We start from the raw sequence: 9588 nt of genomic DNA, 5'->3' as shown, positions 1-9588 counted from the left end.
GTAGAATGGGGCACGTAACACAAATCTAGTGAGTCATCAATGTTTAACTTAAAAATCAGAAATCTTCTCTTATTCTCAATACCCAAAGGAAAAGGGACTTTAAACAATACTTTCAACTCATGCATAAGTCTTATGGAAAGTAAAACTCCTTCAATGCTCAATATTTCATAACACTTAGAACTCATATACTTGGAATTCGGAATCATATAACTTGAAAACATACTTGAAGGCATTTCATTCACCTTAGGAAAATATCTCATTTCAAGAAAATACCTTAGTTAGGGAACATCTTTGCAATTCAACCATTTAGGAAAATAGACTATAGGGAAGGAAAATAAGTATTTGATCTCGAAGTTCGAAAGGCAAGGGAGGTTCTCGTAACCAACATAAACCATGCGAGCTACATGGAGTCCAACATTTTGTCCTCCTAAGGAAGAGAACCCACGTTGGGGAGGAGCGTCATACTCTTGCTAGGGAGTATAACCTAGGTCTAGTGATAACTAAACAAAACTCAGCCTCGGGCCCAATCATAATCATCATAAACTCGACCTCAGGCCCAACCTAAGGTGGCACGTAGTTTTGGGGGTAACAAACCATAGTAACTTACCTGCTCGGTGCTAACTACTACTCCCTTTAGATTATCCACACTCATCTAATAAAAATCTACTTTTAGAATAATCACATGGTTCACCACGAACCCAATAGTCAAATCGATAATCTCATATAGTGAAGTGGATTTGAAAGCTCAGGGACCATTAGGTCAATTCATTTCTCAATCATCTCAAAATACTCAAAACATGGGTGCTTATAGCACTAGAGTTCATAAATTCAAAAGTCTCGAATAGGGCTTACTAACCCATAATTTAATATCAAGCTAAAGCTTATCAAAAGCATGATATATAGCATATAGATTCATAAATCATGTGGAAATCTGAGAATTTCAGCAATTTACCTCAAAATCTCAATATAGTCATATGCTTCAATATCTCAACAATGCAAATATTAGCTTATCAAGAAGTAAAATCATGGGGTTATACCAAGCCCTAAATACTCAATAAAACATGTAGAAATCATGCCATTTAACTCTCAATTCATAGGAATATCAAGATAATGCATTCAATAATAATGGGTGAAAAACCCCAATTCAAATTCATGTAAAAACCCCATAAATTTCAGCAAAATCATGATGTAAATAGCCTTTTGGGAACAAGGGTGAAAGGGTTACCCTTGTTCAAAACCTCGCATACCTTGAATTAGGAGCTTTGGATGAATTCTCACTTTTGGAACTCTATTTTTGCTCTAGAATGAGGGTTCTTGAGGTCCTTAACTTGGGAACCTTGAATCTTGACTCAATTTAGAAAATCCATGGTGGATTCTTAAGATTCTTGGAAGAGGTTTTGAGTATTTAGGGTTCTTGTTGAGAGAAAACTTGATAAAACCCTTATAGGATGCTTGCAAATGGGTAGTGTTTCCACGATTTATAGGCTTGGACAAAATGCCCTTTTTAAGTATCTGTGTGAAACTGGAAAAATTAAACTGGAACTTGATTTCACTAGCCTCCGCGATGCGCTACTTATCGCGGTGGCCCACTGGAAAATGAAAATTGGGAAATTGGCAGCCTCTGCTACGTGGAGCCATTGTATTTTCCAACTGGTTGAGACCTGGGACTCCTCCGCGATGACCACAATCGCGGAGTCGCACTGGAAATTGACAATTTCCAAATCAACCATCTTGCGATGCGCCAATCACCCAAATGATGCAGTTTTACGAGTAAGGGTTAAATTAGCCATAACTTCTTACCCGGGTATCGGTTTTGGGCCAATCTTAAAGTTAACATGATACTCACTTAAGAAGCCATTTCTCAGTCTTTTAGGGTCGGAATCATGTCTCACTCGACACGCCCTAAGGTTTAAACTACGACGGAACTTTGCGGGACCTTACATATGAAGACAAAATATTGAGACACACTAAGAGTTTCTTATAAAGTTGCACAATCGTCTTCGGTCTTCAATCTTCCTTTATATAGTCTCAGTTGATCTGGCTTCTTTGATCTATAAGGAAAACCCAAGGGATTTCTTCTCAATCAAGGATTTTAATTTATTTCTTGATTAAGGATTCACATCATATGATACGTCCATATCAAATATGTTTGTATGTATATGTCAAGACCCGAACAAGGGCCTAGCCGTGACATGTATCTCAAGTCCATATAAGACCGGAGTCTACCCCCTTTGCCAAGCCAAATAAAACATAATACCCAAGTAGTGGATGAATTTTAAACATATAATAAAATAGGTAAAGATAAGCTCAAAGGAATCTAAGATATATCAATAACCAATACCCAGTCCACAGCAATCCACAAAGCCTCTAATCTAAACTAAAATAATCTAAGTTGGGCCATGTCCCGGACGATAGCCAAAACAAGTCCAAAGAAAAGTCTATGATCGAAGGAAACAAAACCATGAAATGAAGCTCTTTCAGAGAATGAAAACTCGCCACTTCAATATTACTGACACGACCCAAAATTGGGCCTTGTCATATGGGCACCTCAAGCCCACATGAATCGTAGGTCACCCTGCTATCTCAAACTAATTATCACATAAATCACAAAAGTCGTATGAACTCCGACTATATACTAAAATAGCAGAAACAATACTAGTAGTCATAATTTAATAATGTCTAACCATTTCATAATATCAACACACAAGCAAATATACCCAAGTCCACAGTCATCCACAATACCTCTATACAAATTTGATGTCTATAAATGTATACGTTAGGACATGCCCCCAGTGATAGCCTAAACCTAAACTAAGTCTATTCACATAAACAAAGGCTTGAAATATATGCCTTTTAGATATATGGAAGCTCACCACTCCAATGTCAATCACACAAACCGCTCGATCACCTGTCACTACATAGGAAGGAAAGAAGAAGCTTTGGGCCTCGTCCCCTATATCGCATGGGGACATAGCATCCGGAGATGGTTAGCAGTTGAAGCGCTAGTATGTAACTCAAGAATAAGGATAAAATGAAATCATCATTCAACAAGAAGTCAATATATATCATATTCCACCGTATTCATACACTTATCCATACATATAGGTATATCACATACCAAGCAAGATATTTAGGCTTAACAACATTCTCAAAGCATTCAATCATGAAACATAAATTGGAGGACTCCGATCTTCCACACTTAGATTTGAACAAATCTAATTAGGCATAGGATTTTAACGACATTCTCATATTATTAGATAAGGGACTTCAACCATGTACACATTCATTAAGCAAGGGACTCTAACCAGATACACATCTATTCATGCAATAGATTCCAACCACAGGCTCACACATTAGGCAAGGGACTCTAACCTTATGTCGTATTAGATAGAGGACTCTAACCCAAGCCATTTCATTCGGTGATGAACTTTATCCTCAATATATCTAATTGCACAAGGAAATTTAACCGCAAGCAATTTCATTAGGCAAGGACTTTAACCTCAATCCATTTTATTAGGCAAGGGACTTCAACCTTAATCCATTACGATTATCATTAGTCGACATTGTGACTATAACCCTTTGTCCATACATCATTATCTATTCAATTCACACTTAAGGACTTTAACCCATTTAGCCAATTCAACACTATAAATAACCGCATGGTCCTCATGGGAGCATTTGTTGCTCAACCATTTCAATAGGACAATGCCTTAACTCAATTCCTCACACAAGTCAATTTATGGTCATTAATACCCTGACATGCCATTCACACTTCATTAGTAATCTTATACCACATTCTTACCATACTTAGTTCAACATATAATTTAAGTTCATTTTCATGTCTAGGGACTTTAACCCCTCATTAGCCATCAACCAACAAGATCAACTTTATAATACATGGCTCATAATACCTTTATAATATCATTTATCAACTATTCATGCTTAGTGGTCCATTACCCTATTGCAAAACATCATCAACATATGACTAGACTATTCACTTAGATATTATCACAAACACCTTATGTGCATGCCTTTATTAAGGCCAATTTCAAAGTAGGAATAATTATCATTAGGGTTACTCAAGATACACATGTTAAACCACAAACAAAAAGTAACTATATGTGCAAAACATCACCAATATCAAGCATCAATACAATTCTAAATAAGGGTAAACATTATTCATCACAAGGCATCAAACTCTTAATATTTGATTTCAAAATCTGCATGTGCACTTACTAATCCAAGTGTAAAATACATGGTTTTTGAGTCATTTAGAAAGGGAGAGAGTTACATTCCATAGACAACTTGATTCTCCAAGAATCTTGACTTCATCTTGCTCCTAGATACACACCCTTAAAACCCTAGCCTCCAATTCTTCACAAATGAGTTAGAGAGAGTATTTTTGGATGTTTGATCTAACAAAATAGATGTTTAGGGGGATACAAATACTTATATAGTGAGGGGAGTTAGGGTTTTGGGTGTGGGAAATGACTATAAGGTCCTCAACTAAAAGCTAGAAAATGATCCCATCCTTGGGTACGACTCACTTAAGAGAATTGTACCCCATTCGTACCCTAGGCTTCTCATCCATACTAGTTAGGGTACGAATACCCACTATTGAGTCTTATCCAAAGGGTATGACTCATTCCCTAACTCATACCAAAAATAGTCCACTTTTGATCAATACACACTCTATAAGGTTGGGTTGTGTACGACTCGTACACTTAGGTACGACTGGTGGGTGGCTCACTCATACTTAGGAAAATGAGTAATCCTCACCATACTGCCTATGGTAAGAGAGGGGTAGGGAAGGAGGATATGACTCATATCCAAGAGTTACGAATTATTCCCCTAGTCATACCTAGCCTAGTGACATCAAATGAGGAAATTTTTCAATGGTTTAAAGTCTAGGTGTTTCAATTCTCTCCCACATGGATCATTCGCCCTTGAATGATGGGTAAGGAAAGCATAAACACAAGTTAACACATTTATTATGCATCAAACTAACTTTTTAAACAAGTTAGGAACATGCATACAACAAGGATACAAGACATATCATGCTCATTATCAATCGACTATTCATTTTATTGACTTTGGGACTCAAACCCACTACTTATCAAAGAACTTACTCATTTCACAACTTAGGGACTTTAACCCATCATATATCAAGGACATGAATAAACTCAATGCATTAGGGACTTAAACCCATTATTTGACAAAGACACAATCAATTCAAAGCATTAGGGACTTGAAGCCAGGGTCTAGCAAGATATAAATCAATTAGAAGTTTGGGGAAGTCAACCCATTGTCTAGACAAGACATAACTCAAGGTAAGAAGATTAAAATATACCTCAATCATGAGTTTCTTGAATGGGAAACAAGTACGGATACTTGGACTTAATTTTCTCTTTCGCCTCCCAAGTAGCTTTCTCAGACTTTTGGTTCCTCCATAGAACCTTCATCGATGCCACCTCTTTCGTTCGCAACCAATGGACTTGCTGATCCAAGATCCTCAGTAGGATCTCTTTATAAGTAAAAGAGTTTGAAATACTGACATAGTCCAAGGGAACAACCAAGGAAGGGTAACCCACTCATTTCCGCAACATAGAGACATGTAAGACCGGTTGAATGGAGTTCATTCTAGAAGGCAACTCAACTCATAGGCAATATTGCCAACCCTCTTCAAAATTATGGAGGGACCAACATACTGGGGACTAAGTTTCCCTTTCTTACCAAAATACATCACTCCCTTCATGGGAGATACCTTAAAGAATACCTAGTCGCGAATAACTAGTCGCCAATATTAAACTCTAAATCTCCTCACCTCATATCTGCATAGGACTTTAGGTGACTTTGAGTAGTTTTCAACCTCTCACGAATCATTTTCACCTTCTATAAGGCTTGATGAACTAGATCAAGACCAAGCAACTTACCCTTGCCAACTTCGTACCACCCAATAGGAGATCGACACCTCCTACCACACAATACCTCAAAAGGGGCCATACCAATACTAGAGTGGTAAATATTATTATAGGCGAATGCAATCAATGGAAAGTGGTCATACCAACTACCACCATAATCAATCACACAAGCCTGGGATGGTTCTCTCTGTTTACCCATCTATTTGCAGGTGGAAAGCGGTACTAAGGCACGCTCTAGTACCCAAATCTTTTTGGAAAGACTTCCAAAAGTGATATGAAAATGGAAGACCATGATCCAAGATAATAGAAACTGGAGCACCATGAATTTCACAATCTCTGTAAGATATAACTTAGCATAATCTTCTGCCGAGTAATTAGTCATCAGGGGCAAAAAGTGAGCGGACTTGGTTATTCTATCAACAATGACCCAAATAGAATCACATTGATTTCGAGATCGAGGAAGACTGGTAATGAAATCTATATTAATTATCTCCCACTTTCATTCGTGCAATGGGATCTCTTGGTACAAGCCCTCATGCCTCATGTACTCAACTTTCACTTGTTAGCACACCAACACTTAGCCACATAACTAGCCATATCTCATTTCATATTACCCCACCAATAGAAATCTCTAATATTGTGATACATCTTGCTATAACCAGGATGTATAGCATACTGAGATTTATGAGCCTCGGCCATAATTCTTTACCTCAACACATCGACGATGGGAACGCATAGCCTACCTTAGTACCTCAAGATACCATCACTACCAATAGCAAAGTCAACAACCTTTTATTAACACATATTACTCTCTATCCTCATCAATTTGGGATCTAAAACTTGTTTTTCCTATATCTCAACAACAAGAGACGATTGAGATACCAGATGCACAAATACACTACTGTTCTCGGAGTCCGCAAGTCAAACTCTAAGATTAGCTAAACGTTGAATGTCCTTAACCAATTCCCTCTTATCCTTATCTTCATGGGCTAAATATCCCATAAACAACCTACTAAGAGTGTTGGAGACTACATTAGCTTTACCCGGATGGTAATGAATACTCATTTCATAATTTTTCAACAACTCAAGCCACCTTTTTTATCGGAGATTCAACTTCTTTTGAGTAAACACATACTGAAGGCCCTGATGATCAGAGAAGATATCAATATGAATCCCATAGAGATAATGTTGCCAAATCTTTAATGCAAAAACTATGGGTAACAACTCTAAGTCGTGATTAGGGTAATTCTTTTCATGAATTTTCAATTGCCTAGAAGCATATGCCACCACTCTATCATGTTGCATCAAAGCACAAACAAAACCAATGCGAGTAGCATTGTAATATACCATAAAACTATTATTACCCTCGGGTAAGGTCAAAATTGGAGTCAAAGTCAATCTATATTTCAACTTCTCGAAACTACCCTCACACACCTCCGACCACAAGAACTTAACCTTTTCTGGGTCAACTTGGTTAATGGGACTGCTATAGTAAAAAGTCTCCCATAAATCTCCTATAGTAACCAGCTAGACCTAAGAATCTCCAAATATTAGTTAGAGTCGCAGGTCTAGGCCACTTCTTAATCGCCGCAACCTTTTAAGGGTCTACCATGATCCCCTTGCTAGAAATAACATGACAAAGAAGGTCACAACCCTCAACCAAAACATATACTTAGAGAACTTAACATACAAGCAATGATCCTTCAAAGTTTGCAACACGACACGAAGGTGATCGATATGATCTTCCTCACTCTTAGAATAGACCAAGATATCATCAATGAAGACAATGACAAATAAGTCCAAGAACATATGAAAGACCCTATTCATCAAATCCATGAATGTCGTCGGGGCATTGGTCAACCCAAAAGACATAACTAGAAACTCAGAGTGACCATATCGAGTTCTAAAAGCAGTCTTAGGGATATCGACCTCCCTAATCTTAAGTTGGTGATAGCTTGACGTAAGATCAATCTTAGAGAAACACTTTCCACCCTGAAGTTGATCAAACAAATTATCTACCCTAGGAAGAGGATATGTATTCTTTATGGTCACTTTATTCAACTGACGATAATTAATGCACATACGAAGGAAACCATTCTTCTTGCAAATAAACAACACGGGAGCACCCCAAGGAGACATACTAGGATGGATGAAACCTTTATCTAAAAAGTCTTTCAATTTCTCCTTAAGCTCTTTTAACTCTGTCAAAGCCATTATATATAGAGAGATAGAAATTGGATGAGTGTCCAAAACAAGATCAATCCTAAAATAAATTTTCCTATCAAGAGAAACACTAAAAAGTTCATCGAGAGATACCTCGAGAAACTCATTAACCACGAGAATGGATTTTAGAGAAGGCTCTTCTGAGTTAGAATCTTTAACTCGAACCAAGTGATACAAACACCCCTTTGAGATCAACTTTTGGGCTTTTAGATAGAAAATAAACTTCCCCTTAGGCACTAAAGAACCTCCTTCCCACACAATGATCGGTTTATTAGGGAATTCAAACATGACCCTATGGGTCTAACAATCTAAGAAAGAAAAACACGAATGCAACCAATCAATCCCCAAAATAACATCAAAGTCAACCATGTCCAATTCTATCAAGTCTACAAGAGTTTCTCTACTACTAACAGATACCACACACCCCTTATAGACCCTTTTAACAACCACAGAGTCTCCTATTAGGGTAGAAATAGAAAAAGAAACCAATAAACTTTTGAGACCAAAATAAGATGAACAGCCATATACGAGATCACATATGAAAGAGTAAACCCTGGATCAAGCAAATAAAACATATCACGAGAGAAAATTTTCAACATAACCATGAGATATTAGGAGAAGCCTTAAAATCCTGGTGAGTACCAAGTGCATACAAGCAATTCCATTCATGTAATACCCCAAATTTTTTTGTAGCTAATTTCGTCCCAAGAATGTCTAGTATTAACTTCTAAATTAAATGATGATTTTTTCATGAATAATTTTCAAGATTTTTAATTTTTGTCATGTGGTAAATTCAATAAGCTTTCCATCGATAAAAAATATGCCTAAATCTGATAATCGGGTAAGAAGTTATTCCTATTTCAAGTTCCCTACGTAAAATAGCGCCATATTGGTCAATGGTGCGCCACGTCAGGAGCTAAAATGGCAATTGTCCTTTTCTAGTGACTCAGTGCAATTTCCCCTGCGACGCGCCAATGTTCCAGGTCACAAAGAGAGGGCAACACGATGGCTCCACATCACGTCATACCTCCATTTCCCAATTGTCAATTTCTAGTGACACAACGCGATAATGCCGCATTGCGCCAGGGGCCAGTTTGGGAAAATTTTTTGAAATTACAATACGCGTCCAAGGTTAAAAGGGTTAATTTCCTACCTCTATTTAAACCCAATAACACATGATTTAGCCATTCTTCACCCAAAATATACTAATTTCTCTCAAGTTTCTCTCAAGAACTAGCTAGGGTTTCTATTGGGGATTCAAATTCAAGAAGGTTTCACCATGAATCTTCATAAAATCATGAACCAAGGTATGCATAGTGTTCATTCATAGACCTCTTTCATCCATGAAGTCCAAGAATCCTTTTCTAAATTCAAGATTTTAAATTTCTTTTATGTTTTCATGATTTGGCTGTTCTTGTTCATGTTGATAAATGAATAATTGAAT

The sequence above is a fragment of the Capsicum annuum genome, chromosome 2 (genome assembly GCF_002878395.1).
Source record: "Capsicum annuum cultivar UCD-10X-F1 chromosome 2, UCD10Xv1.1, whole genome shotgun sequence".
NCBI classification, from domain to species: Eukaryota; Viridiplantae; Streptophyta; class Magnoliopsida; order Solanales; family Solanaceae; genus Capsicum; species Capsicum annuum.
Note: the sequence above shows the minus strand (reverse complement) of the source record.